The sequence below is a fragment of the Botryllus schlosseri genome, chromosome 4 (genome assembly GCF_051294905.1).
Source record: "Botryllus schlosseri isolate E-star chromosome 4, Bs_hap1, whole genome shotgun sequence".
NCBI lineage: Eukaryota > Metazoa > Chordata > Ascidiacea > Stolidobranchia > Styelidae > Botryllus > Botryllus schlosseri.
This window is the reverse complement of record NC_137239.1, coordinates 11882261-11898907: the sequence shown is the minus strand read 5'-3', so window position 1 is coordinate 11898907 and position 16647 is coordinate 11882261. Positions and strand designations below refer to the sequence as shown.

At 39.4% G+C, this 16647-nt stretch overlaps 1 long non-coding RNA gene across 2 annotated transcripts; it reads right to left on the bottom strand.

Annotated features, from left to right (window-relative positions):
• Positions 1–7962: 7962 nt before the first annotated feature.
• On the bottom strand, positions 7963–14821 carry LOC145437042 (uncharacterized). 2 transcript variants are annotated; one of them, XR_013914553.1, is made up of 4 exons: positions 12765–14821; positions 12276–12389; positions 11329–11435; positions 7963–9428 (listed from the first exon to the last, which is right to left on the bottom strand). It is a non-coding gene; the product is annotated as an uncharacterized LOC145437042 (long non-coding RNA). The 2 variants fall into 2 exon arrangements; XR_013914552.1 differs by having other exon boundaries at positions 12276–14821.
• Positions 14822–16647: the final 1826 nt, after the last annotated feature.

Sequence of the window (16647 nt, the reverse complement as noted above, 5' to 3'; positions counted from 1 at the left end):
TTGAATAACGTCATTCACTCGGTCGTAATCCACCCTGCCTGGGTGACCTTCAGTCCCTGGTAAACCTCTATAACCCCGTTCACCTTTGGGGCCGGTTATGCCTCGCATGCCCTGGACTCCTCTGCAACGTGGTTGGGTTTCAGCTTGACCATCTTCCGTGAAAACATCTTCAATGCTTTTGCAAACTAAATGTTGTTGGTCACTCGAGACAACGCACCAGAACAATGCGAGAACAAGAATCGGACTCGAGATGGATTTCGACATCAGGTGAAAAGGATTAACAACAATCTCCGTGGTATGGTGCAAAAATACTTCAGATCACACATCTGCATTCAAGACCTCGATAAATAGTTGGTACCGAGGGGCGAGTCGGGCGGTATGCGCAATCTTTTCATACGTTAATTGTTTCGTTATACGATCGACATAAATTATGTTTTTCGGAATAGAATCGGACTTCAGACCAGCAAGAAGTATCAGCTATTTCTATGTAATTTTCTTTAAAATATATAGGTAATAGAATCAAATTCAAAAGATTTTTATATGGCGCAGCGTTATCGGATGACAGAAATGCCTTGTTAATTCTAATCAATCACGCTTCGAAACAGAGTCACAGTTTGCTGCGTCGCGTAGGTATAATAAGGCTGCATACGGTGTGATTCCAAAGCAATACAACGTAGTGTCCCCGAGGGATGGGCAAGAGAATACTCCCCGTGTAAATAGCCAGAAAGGGGAATCGGGACAATGCGCTATGCTATGTTTTGCTGCGAACCTGTGATATTTTCTGAAGGACATGTTGCTGAACCAGAGAAATTCAAAATGATTGTAAATCACGTGATCTTGGTATACACTCCGCATATGGGTATATTTATTGCTTTGTAATTTTCGGTACGAAAATTATTTCAATCAGCTCTCAAGCTGACTTCTGCTAGCGATGACTCATCAACTTCATCAAAGTATTCACAATTTATTCGTCATAAAAATGCCCAGATACGTATGATACGCTGACAAATCTGCACGGTTGCGGGATTGCTGCTCTGCGTGATCAAGAATGGCTTCAACTGCACTCCCTTATATACTTGAAATGGAAGATGTTTCGTGATATTTACCCAATATGCGAGAGAATTTTATTTGGGGTATGATTACTGCAATCGTAAAAACACGGGGCATTCTGGTGAGGAATGTGGGAGAAATCAAGGAATGTTATATCCTCATGGGATGGACATTCCGCGTAGCTGTGTTTTATTTTCCAGTCATGTTGGTTGGAAGGGAATGATGTACGAGTTTTTCCGCACACCTGCAAGAGCTACGAATTAAACGGATGAATGAATGAAATACCACGCGTCGTTGAAAAACAATGAAGTGAAATTTTGATGGAATTGATACCATGACTTTCAATCTTTGCTTGGTTGACAGAAGCTTATATGTCAGACCTCAAACATCAAGCAAAGCGACTGTGGAAGATCGTGTGGGAGCAGGTCATAGTCATCATCTTTTATAAGGCAAGCACATTGTTCGGTAATTTGATGCTGGATGTGTCTCGGTAAGTTTTCGCGCCTTCTTGGTTGGAGATTGGGTTATTCAGAGGAGTTAATCTGGTCCAGAGTTGCTGATTTCCGTTTTTAACATATTGATCTATGATAAGCTTCCTGAGTGGTAATTGCAAAGGAAGGAGATTCCGAACGTATAGACACCATCGACGTTCCTGTTGAGTCAACGATACATCGGGGAAGCTGCAATACATTGAATAAACTATATTTCCGAACTCGAACATCACATAACGTATGTTTAAAGTATTATAATAAACCTTGCAAGATGTGCTTAGTCAATAGAGCGGAATTAAACAGAACTACAAAGATGTACGAATGGCTTAAATTCTTGCATTGACATTGCGACGTGGGAGTCAAGTCTTTCCTGCCTTTGTATTTCAATCGCTAGGCACACGTTAGCACGAGTCACAATATTATGGAAGCGTGAATTTAAAATATGAAGTTAATCGAACCTCTCATGTTGCAATAAGCTTGTCAAACCGAAGACTTTGCAATCGCAATATTAACGGATGAGAGTGGAAATCATGAAGATTCACGGGCGGATTATTCGGACGCGAGTCGCCTATCGCCGCCGTAAGATATCTGGTAGAGAAATATAACACTAGGACAGTATAGATATACTATAGTATAGAACTTTCAATTTTGAAATGGTATGGTGCAAAAAGCCATCCGCAGTTACACTATTTCCAATTATACACACATACATACATACATACCGCCGTTTGATATATTGAAACGTAAATTATGAGGATGGGCCGCTTAAAACATCTTCCCCGTGTTGCTAACGTCTGAATCTGTTCATAAAATACTCAATGTACAAGACAAGTCTTTTGCTAATTTACAGTAGGCTACGGTATGTGACTATAGACATTTTAGACAACTAGCCTACAGATAGATGTGCATTGGGCAATTAATCAGTCACTGTTGAGTACCCAGTAGAGTAGGCTACCCGCTGCGAAAACAGATATTGTATGCAAACAGTCGGACAGCATTGTTTCGACACTGGACAAGTGGACAGCATTATGTCCGGCCGCTTACATACAATATCTGTTCACGAAGCAAATCATCAATAGCCATCTCGCTCTCGCTACTCAGCCGTGAGTCACGTGTTGCTCATCTATCCGTAGGTTAGTAATGTATAACGCGACTGAGTGCACGTATAATGTCGATGAAGACAGATTCCGATTCGTTTTCAGTAATACGACCCTTCGCTTCCAAAAGAACCATCACTTTGCGGTTAGCCTGGCGAACGAGCCGAAGTTCCAATTTGTCAACTCACCATGATCCATGCCAAGATAGGGGGGATGTGATACCGATGGATTAAAAATTGCAAAATGATCTCTGGCCCTCAAATCTTCAGCCGAGAATAGCTAATCTTTTGCTGACTCAACCTTTTGATCCGAGCTCTACCTATATCGCAGACATTTACATGAATATCCGCCTTTTCAAAAAAATATTTATGAACGTTCAAAACATCTTGCTCGAACGTATCATCGGTTCCCACTCGGTGGGTCCAAAGGCACGCGACCATGGGACCTATTACACATACGATAAAAAAACTCTAATTTTTCATCTTGTGTTGTTGTGTGCTATAATCTAAGCTACAGCAAGCCAACGAAAAATATTTCGTCGCCACTTACAAGAATAAAATAGATTATATCAACTCCAAGGTTGACGTAAAATCACATTTCGATTTACGCCCAAACTTACAAAATTAGTGGCACATACATATTACCCGTAAATCGACATTTTCACTTTCAAATACTTCGTTATATCGATAAAACACCACAGGTAACTATGATTGGCGGCCTCTATATATGTAAGGGTGTTTCTGTTGTATGTTATTAGGGGGTCCAACTATTTTGCTTGATTTGGCTATTGTACCATAGGCCCCACCCTATAAATATTGCAATTGAATTAAAAATAGCCCACGCGAGGATGGTATTGAATTAAAAAATATGTGGCATTATACACCCCGATACAAGCCCTACACTTATGACTGGTTTGTCGGTGTGGAAGGGGATGTAGAAAAATGTGTACGTCCATCCAAATTTATTTTACACCCCCAAAAACATAAATCATCTGTCACAGACCCCATAACTCAGGCAGGTTTTTGCATGTGAGGAAAGATTCCGTCAGCATGCAATTGCAGACAAATTCGCGTACTGTAATCATGTGATAATCACAGAGAATTTTTCAAGTATTTTCGGTTCCGCTTTTTCATCGGTACCACATCTCCGCCTATTCATCTGATCGTTGGTAAATGTGAACTGTGAAGGTTATGAGGATAATTATGTTCCGACGTATATGAACCATTTAACATCGCTATAATCGTACCCCAGCAATCAACATGCCGGTGATACATGAACATTGTGCACTTTGCAGAGCAAAGTCTCTAGACATATGCTGCAGAGTCGGATCGTTAAGGCACTAAACAAGGTGTAGTATACTGCACCAAATAAAATTAATTACGTTCCGGATTTTAAATTTGTAGCATGGTTGGATTACAAAAGTCAATAGTTGAAAGTCCTTTGTGTAATGCGATATGTGTGTCAATGAGATTCCCAATTGTGATTCGGAGGTTGTTCAACATGATCGTGACCCGTGGCATATAACGTGGATGTTGCATTTGCGAAAGGATCGTTGCGTCATCTTTCTCGCTTTTCTACTGATCTGCAATGTTATATATCTCTGAAATGCACGAATACTAGCCTAACCACAGGATAAACAGCATCGCAGGTAATAATAAAAACAACAAACCAAACTTTGCGATCCTATTCTGAGTTAACCTTCCAGGGGCAATAACATGTCGGTATTTATGAAGTTGGCATCCGCCTACATTCTTGCTATGCCGGAATACTATTGGCCAACTACGACATTCGATCAAAACACGTAATTGACAGTATTGAGTAATTATACTTCAGAGTTTGCCCGGTGATATTTGTTGCATTCAAAGCAATAAATCTTATGTGCGAACGCCTATGCCTTCCTACGTCCGTTCGCACTCCGTTTGTGCTTATTCTTATTTGTCAAGATTCATGTGGAATAACATGTTGCGTTTACACCCCGGTTTAATACTGAGGTAGGTAGGCTACTGTTGTCCGTGTATACCACCTTTTGGGTGTGAATACACACTCTTTTGGCTGACAGTGTACGACATCGCAGTGGCATAGGACCATACGCTACCGCGTATGGCTTTCGTTGAAAATGCCGCTGCCGCTGCCGTGGAAAGCTGATGCCAAGCGTGCAAGATGTGATCTACTCGAACATCGAGGTATTTTGTGATTCAGCGAGATGCCTACATAGTCAATAAACGACTTCGTACCCAGTCTTATTCATGTTTCTGATAGATCTAGACACACATTGATCAGGGACATTGATCAGGGTTCGCTTATCACAACGACATTGCAATTGACCGATTGACATCTCACAATAGTATTAAGTTAGAAGCAATGAGTGCCAACTCGAGTACCGCTAATCGCAAATACAGGAGTGCTGGAGTCAAATCAAGTTAAAATGTCCTTTCCACGATTCCTCACGTGACCTGTAATAGTACTACACGACCATACTTCGATTGAACAAAGAACTCTCCGTTGGGGATGTCTCACACACTTAGTTTGATGAAGGTCTGATACGCGAGAGTTGAAACCTTGCGACGATTAGGCCTACATTCGCCACTCTGTTTTATGATAGCCTTTATGCGATTGGACGGATGCATTTTTTGCGCATTATACTGCGTAGCAGGGCATGGTATGGTATGGAATGAAATAGGAATCTTCCATCCTCCATACCCGCCCCATGAATTAGTAGCATTATGTAGCCCGAGTAGTCGCTAGGTATCGGGTACATTTATATATCACTTCACTTAGTTATGACCCGATCAATGGTTGGTTTTGTTTTATACATATATATTATCATCAAATTTCCTCGGTCACTATTGTATTTAACTAGCTAGAGATATTGCGTTTTGGCTAATGATCTCAATTGAATATAATGCGGCCCGCGAATAGATTCAGAATTTGAATGCGGCTCGCGAGCAAACAAGTTTGCGCAATCCTGGCATGATTATTTCATCAACCATACCTATTTGATTATAACAATGCTGTTGGTCGATCATGACTTGAAATGCCATTTCTACAAACTTTTGTAGCATTTGTACTACATCTTTCGTATGCGTAGATATACGACCATTAGAGGTTTCAAGGCTTCCGCGATGGTGAAACTATATATTTTTCTTTGATAAATCAACTCTGCGGCACTGTAAGAGCCGGGATTTTGGCTCATGAATAGTCTTATTCTTGCGGCATGAGGATTTATCATGTATCAATAATAATTTACGTGCCTGACATTTTCTGAGTCATTACCTCCATCAGCTCTACCAGTACACCTGATCACGTGGACTGAGGGCTGATAAACAATTAATATCGGCATATGCAAGTATGAATTTTATTGACGAAGTGCAATCAGCAACCTTAAAAAATTCTCGCGCTTAGCTCTACTAAAAACAGCTAAAGCCGATAAAATGTATATGAATTTGAAAAGTCATGCGTTTGCGATTATATAGCGTGTACGGGACTTAGCTCGCCACGGAAAGAGTATGTGTTCTCTGTGGATCATATGCATATAGGGGGGAGATGAAATGAGACGTAAAATATATAAGATCTGAGCGGCTAAGCCCCCAGAATTAGGATTGGTCAAGCAATCGGGAGGGGGCAACAACAGCGGTTTTTGGTGGGGGAGGGGCGACAATGTGCTGTTTCGGTCCGGATTAGAAGTAGTCTGAAAACGTAGCTACTTACATTAGATAATTAGGTTATCGATTTGTATGATCTACCGAATCAACAGCAATCGGATATTCGATAGAATATGAATATATTTTTTAGTACAATGAATAAAAATAACCATCATTTACTGTAGTGAATCCCAACCGGTAGATCGCGAATACTTTGTAGGCCTGCTCCAGGAAAGATTATAACTGTAAGTAATTATATTAGGCTGATTGTCTCTACTTTGTCGATAACTCAATGCGGCATTTTACTGTTCCTGTCCATGTGATCGAACCCGACTCTTCACGAAAGGAATAGCTTGCTTACTGCAGTAAATCAAATGAAGGCAAATTGGAACTTGAATCACGTCATTTATTTTTGATGAATAAGTTCGTTTGTGGAGCACTTGAAAGTCTATTGTCAGTCGATGACTGAAATGATAATTGTGTTTTATCAATAATAATTTACGTGCCTGACATTTTCTCAGTCAGTACCTCCATCAGCTCTACCAGTACACCTGATCACGTGGACTGAGGGCTGATAAACAATTAATATCGGCATATGCAAGTATGAATTTTATTGACGAAGTGCAATCAGCAACCTTAAAAAATTCTCGCGCTTAGCTCTACTAAAAACAGCTAAAGCCGATAAAATGTATATGAATTTGAAAAGTCATGCGTTTGCGATTATATAGCGTGTACGGGACTTAGCTCGCCACGGAAAGAGTATGTGTTCTCTGTGGATCATATGCATATAGGGGGGAGATGAAATGAGACGTAAAATATATAAGATCTGAGCGGCGAAGCCCCCAGAATAAGGATTGGTCAAGCAATCGGGAGGGGGCAACAACAGCGGTTTTTGGTGGGGGATGGGCGACAATGTGCTGTTTCGGTCCGGATTAGAAGTAGTCTGAAAACGTAGCTACTTACATTAGATAATTAGGTTATCGATTTGTATGATCTACCGAATCAACAGCAATCGGATATTCGATAGAATATGAATATATTTTTTAGTACAATGAATAAAAATAACCATCATTTACTGTAGTGAATCCCAACCGGTAGATCGCGAATACTTTGTAGGCCTGCTCCAGAAAAGATTATAACTGTAAGTAATTATATTAGGCTGATTGTCTCTACTTTGTCGATAACTCAATGCGGCATTTTACTGTTCCTGTCCATGTGATCGAACCCGACTCTTCACGAAAGGAATAGCTTGCTTACTGCAGTAAATCAAATGAAGGCAAATTGGAACTTGAATCACGTCGTTTATTTTTGATGAATAAGTTCGTTTGTGGAGCACTTGAAAGTCTATTGTCAGTCGATGACTGAAATGATAATTGTGTTTTATCAAAAACGGTTTTATTCTCTTTGTGCAAAAAACATACAGCTCTTGTAGAAATTCGAAATATTCATTTCAAACTTCTTTCACGAGACCCCTCAAAGCATTTATTAAACCTTCTGATACGACTACACTGTAAACCGAAACGCGTACATTTATGCACAAAAAAAACACACAATATTCGAATTTTTTTTTAGATGCCACATTGCGTGGTAGCGATGTATGTCATAATATTGTGTGGTCTGAAGTGGCGTGTCCGTACCTATCACTGCAGAGCTCTAAATTATGTACCTGATATACCTCCACAAGCTCTGGAAAAATATTTTATTTTAAAAGAATCGGTTGTAAAATGTACGTTAAAAGTGCAAATTGCCGTTATAAATATGACAAGAAAAATTGAAAACAACAATGTTTTGACACTGTAAGACAGGATTTTATACAATAATAACAGAGCTTCTTGGAGGTAAAGAACTTCAATATATAATTGAATAGTATGTTCATATTGACATGAGCCCGAATATTTTCGGCTGACACTCGTCAGGGGTAATCGTCAGTAACTAGGAAAGAATTGGAATGAACATTGTTTATCAACAAAATCGTATCACAAAATATGATGTCACCAGCATGAAATTTCGAGAGAGCGTTCAGTGCACTATTCCGATGCAGCTGGTACACGACCTCCTTCTGTTGACAGAGTTCCGGCTGGTGTATTTTGATAAGTGAACCACAGTATGCTAATCAAAGTACTAGAAAAACTCCAAGTCACTCGCGAAACGCTCAACGCCAACATAGAGATATACATTATACAACAACCCAATCGCAATAGTGGAAGTAAAGGGACTAATGGCAGCGGAAATCACATGTATAAAATACACCAGCCTAAACTCTGTAAACAGGCTTTCGTGTTCCAGCTGGAAATAGTGCACTGAACGCTCTCTCTCGAAATTTCATGCTGATGACGTCATATTTTGTGATACGATTGTTGATATACAATGTCCTTTTCAAATCTCCACTAGATTTGCTGACGATTACCACTGACAAGTGTCGACCGAAAATATTCGGGTTCATTTCAATATGAATATGCTATGTAACAGTAATAACAGTATAAAAGAACTGGATTCGGAACTAAAGCAAAGTGTATGAACAGTAATGTTACCAATAAACATTGTTTCTCACGAATTGACTAGTTACATGATCAAATGATTGAATTGCCAAAAAAACATAGTAAACCAATTTTGGCTCAACAGTATGTTATTTTGGAAAAGCCTTAATGTACAGTGCCACTAAAAACGAAAAGTTTACAAATTGAATGCATAGCAAAAAGTCTAGCCACAAAAAAGACGAATTATTTTGCAAATGCAAAAAATAACAAAATCCACTATGTGCAGGTACCAAAAGAAAGCAGTACTCACAGCACAAGTACTTTGAGCAAGGGAGATTAATTAGCCTACATTTTTTTAATCGATTGCTGGGCATTTTGATCTTTTTTCCAAGAATTGACGGACTTGTTCAACTGAAATCCCGAATTTTTATCACCAACAAGGACACATTGAATGAATGGCATTATTTGAAAGACCTTGGGATAACTAAGATCTCATGAGTAGTAGCATACTACGAGATCAATTATCATCTCAAGCGGTCTTCTTTGGTTTTCGGATCTGTGCTTGATGGTGATGCCATTGTCCGCCATCCACGATTGTTCATCTCCATTCTCATGACGTGCAATCAAAAGATGAGGAGTCAACTTTGAAGTCGGTAAATCGACTGTATGTGCCTGGAATTAAAACAATATGTTAGCTTTAAATTATTTTGCTAAATATTCACGTGCAAATCCAGAGCACATGACCAACTTCAGCAAGAAATGCTTACAGGGGACTTCTCATCAGGGATGTAATGACTCGAGTAATGACTTTCTCATGACTCGGGTCATTTTCTCAGAACACAAAAATGACTCGATTCGACACAAACTGTGTATTGACTCGACTTGAGTCATTACGCATGACTCGAGACTCAGATGATCAAGATCGACATTTCGTTGTAATTTCAAAGAATAGTAAAGTGACCACACTATTGAGATTTCGTCTATTGGTACTGGTACTTAAAATGAGATCAGAAACTGCTACAAATGAGGAAAATGAATATATTAACATGCGAACCATTCGATATCAACAACTGGGTTACCAAGACTTTAACTGGAAGCTGAGCCGTCGACACAATGACTTGGATTCGAGTCATAACACCATGAATCGGACTCGAACCTCTACTTGTTGATTTTGACTCGGACTTGACTCGAGTCAATCCTACAAAACGCGAGATCGAGTTGTGACTCGGAGCCTTGTGACTTGGTTACGACACTGCTTCTCATACTAAAGATTCAAGTGTAGTTGAATCAGCGAATAGTTTGAAAGGGCACTGCACTCTAAAAATCATGTCGTCTCAAATTGAAGGGCGAAACGAGAAATTTTTTTAGGCCGCAGCCATTTTCTTCAGAACGCCACCGTAAAGAAGCTGCAAATTTTTTGAATTTTCCACATCGGAATCATGCTCCAGCAGTCACGCAGAAATCGAACTTTATATCGTTGTCAGCCAATGTTATTATGAAGGAAATATGTCGTACACGCGAAGGTAATTTAGATACCGCGTTCAACGGAAGATGTTCAGTCAGGAGATTCATGTCAAAATCGGGCCTAGTGTATTCTATTTTTTTGGGACATAGGGCGTGTACGACATGTTTCCTTCATAGCATCGGCTGACAACTATATAAAGTTCGATTTCTGCCTGACTGCTAGAGTATGATTCCCCTGTGGAAAATTCAATAAATTGCAGCTCCATTACGGTGGCGTTCTGAAGAAAATGGCTGCGGCCTGAAAAATTTTCCCGTTTCGCCCTTGAAGTTGAGATCACAATAGTTTTTAGAGTGCAGAGCACAGTTAACAAGCTTAGCTCCAAAGGGCAAATTGATTAAAAGTTGATATATTATTTGATTATAAATTGAAGCATTAATTGTGTTCAGATGCATGAATTTCTCTACATCATCAGAATTTTAAGGGGTAACAATGAACCTAGGACTTCGTTCCATCATAACTTGTTAGCTGCTCAATCTTAGAGGGCCACTGCGCTATAAAAATGTTGTGGTCTCAAATCAACTCGCAGGTCGAAAAAAATTTGCCGTAGACATTGTCTTCAGAAAGCCACCGTAATGGTGCTGCAATTAAATTAGGGTTAACATACGATCTCCTTTAGGAGGATTTGTCCTCCTTTTTCAGGTTTTTGAAATTGTCGTCCTAGGACGGCCAAATGTCTTTCTTTTTGGTAACTCCAATACTGTTAGTGTGAAAATCCTCCTTTCCCGATTCCAAAATATGATAAACATAAATTAAATGAATTTTGCATAAGACCCGTTACGCTCGAGCTTCCGCGTTTCTAGTGCGTTAACTTCGCCATCGCATATTTTCGCAACGGGTTAAGAATCGATGACGCGCAGCCACATCAGTTGGTCTTAATACAAAATTTTGCAGCCTCATTACGTCGAGCGCAGTGTTTAGCATAGCATAATTTACCTTCGTTTTGGGACGGCTCAAGAATTTCGATCATATCTGAGGATTCTATTTTCTAGAACTTCTATGTATATCTAAACTGAAGCAGATCCATACTAGACTGGTAGCAAATCTTACCTGACAAAGACACATCGCACTCAAACCATGGTTCGACTTTATTTTCTTGTCTATTCGAGAGCCTTCTGCAGTTCGAGCAGGATATGAATTTCATCGTCTTCAGTTCCCTGCGAACAATTAGAATCATAATAGACAGGTGAAGGACTAATAAGAACCATATTAGACAGGCGAGGAGCATTCCTGCAATTAAAAAGTTTCCATTCCAGCCATCACATTACATTTCAGATAAAGGCAAGTTTGGGCATTAGCGCTGTACGCAAGTTGTGGAATTACTGATTAGATGCGCGCTATCTAGTTTGCTATCATCTGAAGGCTACTAATTCTTGTCTGCTTTAGACACTCGTATTCCCTCGGCGTCACTTGTCAGTGTTTTATTTGTTATTAATACTGCGCATTGTGCAGTACACGGGGTTGAATTACGTTTTCAAAAATTGATGCAACACGAGATTCTCGATGGCGCAAATTCTCAATTTATTCGTTAGTTTGAACGACAACATTCTATGCTGATTTCGTTATTAGATGTACAAATTCGACCTCATCGTTAGAAACGTAGATTTCATCGCGCGCTCTGAGAAACACCATCTCCTATCGCGATTTGACAAACAAATACAAATTCTACAAATTAAAGTGCATTATTTGCATCAATGAGGGCCGCAAGCCGCGTTTAAAATATTTCAGCAGGAAATCGCGTCTCGTAGCATTGTGCGATATGCGTGCACAGACGAATATCGCAAATGGGTTGCGGCCCCGCGTAACACCGATAATACGACTTGTTGAATTGCAACTGAATATTAGAGTCAGAATGGTCATTTCAAAAGATCGTTGTTTTGCGTTTCAAAAAGAGGGATTTCGACACCCCCTGGCTACGCGCCTGCCGCCACCCCATGCAAAAATAAAAGTCGGCGCCTATGACTGTACCACTGTTAATTATCAAACACAATACCAACCTCTTGATCAGTCTGCTCTCCAAAAACTTCATCAAGAGTGAGAAGCATTTCCATGTACTTCTCATGCATTTCTTCAACACATCTAGCAACAAGCAGTTGAAACTCATGTCTGATCTATTGGGAATAACAACGCGTTAATCAGAGCTGTTAGTCATGAATATGCACATCACTTGAACAGGTTAGTTAGAGTGAGTAAATTCATCCATATTATTAATTTTAAAATACATAGTTATGCACTAACTTATCTTGATACGAACATAATTAGATTTTCTTAATTTAATCATCACAATAATTGAATTATTTTTAGCATATGGTATCACGAAATCTCATTAATCTAATTCTAACCCAATAGTGTATATTAATGCAATAGGAAGATACATAGGCAATATAATTGGTTAATTTGCCGAAGCACACAAACAATTTTATTTTACTGATTTTTGAAGTTATGACTGCAAATTGAAGTCATCTGTAAGGAATGAAAGAACTTACAAGTCTAATATCTTGCAACATTGGAAAGCTCTTCAAAATTTCAGCAACGCACCAAATTCTAGCACCTTCAACTGATTACGTCTGTCGTGATGAGTGTACTTCATGAGAGTGATGACATTCAGCCAATTGGCGCCAGGTCTGTTGTACTCTGTTTCCAACTGCACCAACTGCATCTTTAATTGTTATATTAGGGTGACCTTTCGAATAACATGAAACTTATAAACAATAAAAAAAAAGAATAACAATCATCCCAATCACCTGATGAGCCTTGACACAAAGCATGCGCTCTCCATGAAGATGTACCAGATGCCTTTGTCTTTTGTCTGAGATTCCTCAACTTTTGTGACAGCTTTTTGGAGAAGTAATACTGAAAAGCATTTCATCATGAATGCACTTTAATACAGAATATATTGAATTCGGAGAGGATTCGGGCAGTGGGTCATAGTCAAGAGAGGACGGTGCTTCATACAGCAAAACAAGTACAGTGTCTTCATATTTTTGTGTCTCCTTTTACAATGGCTACAGAGATCTTCATATTTTGAATACACTATGCCACAGATCCTGCATGACATGATAACACTCGGATGTTGTCTGTGACAATAAATGTGTAGACAGCAAATCGATAGTTCCGATAAAAGGGCACAAACCAAACTTTCCATCAGACATTCTACCAAACCATATCAAGTAATTGAAACAGGTCAAGTGCAAAGAAAGATGTACATAACTTCATCTGCAAATGAGGTTTCATCACTAGATCTATTATATCTTCAGATGAAATTATTAAACAGCATTAGCTCCCATTTTCATGGTCTGCTCTTATGGCGCATCAAGCTGCTAGATCGAAAATAGGTAATCTATATCTACCCATACCGCTGGGCGCTGGTGCTGTATGTGAAACTCGATAACATGAACATAACATTATTTACAGATGATGTTGAATATTTACATAAACGAATTACCTTGCAGTAAATCAATGTGCTCCCTCCTCATTCCGTTTTGAACTAAAAACATCTCCATTTCTTCGCTATATGCTATTTAGATTCACGTAACAAAGACCGACAGATTTACGGTATATCTCACTCACACTGGTCCTGCGTGGTAACGATCGATTGTCTCAGGATTGCGTCATACAATCACGTGACTCAGTAAGTCATGCGTAAAGAGACAGAGTTAATTTTTTATTTCATCAATGATAAAATACAAAGGGTACTACTAATAATTAAATCATTGCTATACTGTTGCTCGATGGCAATGACAGCGGTACCGGATACAAGTCAAATGTCCAACGTCGGGGTGTTTCATCCATATTTGTATTATAAATTTCTTCAGTAAGTTCGGTAGGGAAATAATATGATCACCTTATTATTTTATCGCAATCTCTTGGTATGTTGATCTGATATTTTGTTTGTAATAAACTGAAATGAGAAACAAGCGATTAACTATAAGGATTAACGTGACTATCGTAGGTATGTAAAGTCAGATCAGAGCAAACCTCAAGACAGCGGGTCGTCAGAGCGAGATAGTGTAATGGTTATGCGTCCGGCTTCTCGAGCGGCAGGTCGTGGGTTTGATCCCCGGCCGGGTCATACCACAGACTCGAAAATTGGTATCCGCAGCTATCCTGCTAGGCGCTCAGCAATCACGGATAGCATGGAGGAGAAAAAAACGGGGGTGCAGACTAGATGACCTCATGGGGCCGTATCGCAACTCCGTCGTCAAAGCATCTCGATGGTGCAGGCGAAAAAGTATATCATATCTCTCAGGTATTGGTACAGCACGCGACCATAATATCTGATCACCAACCTATTTGCTTGAAGCCCGGTACCACCGTCGGTTACAACCTTGGTTATTTATAACTGTAATAATATTGTTAATTAAACACTGCAGCCTGAAGAAAAATCTGTGGCTAAGGACATACCGATCAAATCACATTTGGCGAGGCTTTACGACGTGTATCAATATTACCGCGCTTTAGGCTGCCAGGGATGATATATCACGTCAATAGTAACTTCGTGAAGTTTCAGAGTGAAGATTGGCCAGCGACCACTCAAACTCCCTCTCAATGGGGCTGTTCCACTTCATTTTGAACACGCGGTGGCGACAAAGGTAACTCGACCCAAATCTGTTTTGTTGCTATGTACTTCACTATGGGACTGGACTAAACATCGACCTAATTTCGTCTCTTGACGTACAACGAGGATGGTGAAAGTATCCATATCAACTTAAATCATCCATATGGATATCAAATAGCTGTTAAATGACGAAATGATGCTATTTCTTGGCGTCTTGTCCTCGTGATGGAAGTGCTGAAATTATGATTCTATCCTTATCACCAACTGCGATGGTTCTATCATTATCATTTTCGCCATTCAGCGCCCAATACTACACCAGGTTGGACTGGGCTCAACACAAACCCTTTCTAGATATATTATTACCTTAACCAAATAGCTGTCTGGTTGAAAGACTTAATGTCCTTCCAATACCTTCCTATTCTTCAATCTCATCACTATCTGTTGGTTTTTTAAATGATAAAATACTAATAATACCAACTAGATCTCATCCTTTCTGATGATTGGCAATTAAACAGTGTACCAGTAGTATTGTAGCAGTTATAATACTAATTATACCAACTATAGATCTCATCCTCTCTGATCATTGACAATTAAAGGATGTACCAGTTGTATTGTTACCGTTATTTTGTTGAATAAAATGGAACGGTTATAAACTGTAGTTGCAAAGCGTACATATAGTCTATAAAGCAAAGGTTCTCGAATATTTTTTTGCCCGACCCGAAAATAAATAGTATGGTAAGCACATAAACATTGGATTATAACATTCTAAGCAACGGATTTATGCATACTCATTATTACACATTAACATAGTTCTTAGGAAGAAGGAATGTCAACCTGCTATTTGAGAAACCCATGTATGGGACTGAGACAAAAAGAAAAATATTATGGTGTAAACCAAATTGATACAAATAGCATTACCATATCCAAGAATTGTAAAACACAAATATGAGCTTGTGAGCCTTGGTCATTTTTGATCATCGAGTTTGTACTTGAAAATCTTGAAGGTTGTAGCAAAGTTCGTTGTGCTACCAACATAATAGGTATCAGATAATCAGATACGTATAATAAGAGTCCATGTAGTGAGCAACCGAGAATAGTCCTGTTTTGTTGAAGTACCGGTAATATGAGATAGTTGTCTTACAACTAAGCCTGATTGCCAAGTCTTTCAGTTGGAAGTACACAAATGACGCCATGCTTTCAATATCCGACAGTGCTGAGTGTTCAGGATTTATAATTGGAATGATGGTTGCTTTACACTATCAACTATAGAGTATGCTTCTTTCAATAACGGGTGAATCTCTGTATATTCAGCTATCCCCTTTTCCGAATTGTTGAATTGTCAGAACAAGATGCCGTGACTGATGACTTGTACGGTATATTCTTTTGCAACAGCTTTTGACACTGACCTCTTTTCTGCAACCTCTTTCATTGAAAACAGAATAGATGAGGCTGCCTTGACTGAAGTTTCATCAGCTTCATTGTAATTCAAACGCATGATTTGTATATGTTGTAGGACCTCACAGCAGCAAATGTACAATGTACATAGCATAATTTTCCACAACAGACAACACTCATGGGGGTACTGATTTACAGCAGCGGAAGCAGGATAAATCATGCTGGTGAAATGATATTCTGCAGACTACTTTTCCAGGAGAGGACCAGGCATCCATACCTCTTCTTCGTAAACGGAACCCATCCTCCTGATAACTTTTTGTTTCTAATTGATGCATCTTCTGCGATCAAATGACCGTCATCCTTACACAATGAGGCATATGACACTTGCCATATCAACGACTCTCGGAAAATTTACA